This window comes from Triticum dicoccoides, chromosome 2B (assembly GCF_002162155.2).
Source record: "Triticum dicoccoides isolate Atlit2015 ecotype Zavitan chromosome 2B, WEW_v2.0, whole genome shotgun sequence".
Taxonomy (NCBI): domain Eukaryota; kingdom Viridiplantae; phylum Streptophyta; class Magnoliopsida; order Poales; family Poaceae; genus Triticum; species Triticum dicoccoides.
Genome location: NC_041383.1, coordinates 252,999,869 through 253,002,085, shown reverse-complemented (window position 1 = coordinate 253,002,085; position 2,217 = coordinate 252,999,869).

The window sequence follows — 2,217 nt, the reverse complement described above, 5'->3', positions numbered from 1 at the left end:
CTCGTGCAATAGAGAACTACACATAGACCTAGCTCTGATACCACTATTGGGGAACGTTCCAGAAAATTAAAATTTTTCCTACGGTTTCACCAAGATCCATCTATGAGTTCATCTAAGCAACGAGTGAAAGGAGAGATGCATCTACATACCACTTTGTAGATTGCGTGCGGAAGCGTTCAAAAGAACGGGGTTGAGGTAGTCATTCTCGTCATGATCCTATCACCGGAGATCCTAGAGCCAAACGGACGGCACCTCCGCGTTCAACACACGTACGGTCAGCGTGACGTCTCCTCCATCTTGATTCAGCAAGGGGAAGGAGAGGTTGATGATGATCCAGCAACACGACAGCGTGGTGGTGGATGCAGCAGAACTCCGGCAGGGCTTCGCCAAGCAACTGTGGGAGGAGGAAGAGGTGTAGCAGGGGGAGGGAGGCGCCAGGACTTCAGGGGTGCGGCTGCCCCTCCCCCCTCCCTTTATATAGGCCCCAGGGGGGGCACCGGCCCCTGGAGATCTGATCTCCTAGGGGGGGCGGCGGCCAGGGGGGTGGAGTGCCCCCCAAGGCAAGTGGGGCGCCCCCCCCACCCTAGGGTTTCAACCCTAGGCGCAGGGGGTGGGCCAAGGGGGGCGCACCAGCCCACTATGGGCTGGTTCCCCTCCCCACTTCAGCCCATGGGGCCCTCCGGGATGGGTGGCCCCACCCGGTGGACCCCCGGGACACTTCCGGTGGTCCCGGGACACTTCCGGTGGTCCTGGTACAATACCGGGTGACCCCGATACTTTCCCGATGGCCGAAACAACACTTCCTATATATAATTCTTTACCTCCGGACCATTCCGAAACTCCTCATGACGTCCGGGATCTCATCCGGGACTCCGAACAACATTCGGTTTGCTGCATACTCATATTCATACAACCCTAGCGTCACCGAACCTTAAGTGTGTAGACCCTACGGGTTCGGGAGACACGTAGACATGACCGAGACGACTCTCGGGCAATAACTAACATAGGGATCTGGATACCCATGTTGGCTCCCACATGCTCCTCGATGATCTCATCGGATGAACCACGATGTCGAGGATTCAAACAACCCCGTATTCAATTCCCTTTGTCAATCGGTATGTTACTTGCCCGAGACTCGATCGTCGGTATCCCAATACCTCATTCAGTCTCGTTACCGGCAAGTCACTTTACTCGAACCGCAATGCATGATCCTGTGACCAAACACTTGGTCACTTTGAGCTCATTATGATGATGCATTACCGAGTGGGCCCAGAGATACCTCTCCGTCATACAGAGTGACAAATCCCAGTCTCGATCCGTGTCAACCCAACAGACACTTTCGGAGATACCTGTAGTGCACCTTTATAGTCACCCAGTTACGTTGTGACGTTTGGTACACCCAAAGCACTCCTACGGTATCCGGGAGTTACACGATCTTATGTTCTAAGGAAAGGATACTTGACATTGGAAAAGCTCTAGCAAACGAACGACACGATCTTGTGCTATGCTTAGGATTGGGTCTTGTCCATCACATCATTCTCCTAATGATGTGATCCCGTTATCAACGACATCTAATGTCCATAGCCAGGAAACCATGACTATCTGTTGATCAACGAGCTAGTCAACTAGAGGCTCACTAGGGACATGTTATGGTCTATGTATTCACACGTGTATTATGATTTCCGGATAATACAGTTATAGCATGAATAAAGACAATTATCATGAATAAGGACATATAATAATAACCTTTTATTATTGCCTCTAGGGCATATTTCCAACAGATAATTGTGACAAAACCCGGTATCATCATAGATGTGGTGGCCCCCTACTTCTATGACAAAAAATCATGGTAGAAAATGGGCTTTTCGTCCTGGGCGGGCCGGAGACGCAGCTGCATGACATTCTTTGGGCCATCCATGACAGAAAAAACCGTGGTAGAAGCGAGGGGGAGGAAAATTTTGGGGAGTTGCCGGTTACGGTGGGAGGTCGGGGGCCGAGCGATGCGCGTTTCTCTCGTACAGGTACGCGCGTGTGTGCGAGGCGTTGGCTCTAACTGAACACGAGCGAGGCTTTGGGCTTTAACTGAACCCGAGCGATTGCACTACAGGATACACGTTACTGAACCCGAGCGATCTCGATGGCTATTAACTGAACCCGATCGAGCGATTCCTTCGCTACTGCTGCTAACTGAAGCCGATCGATTGGATGAACAGTGAG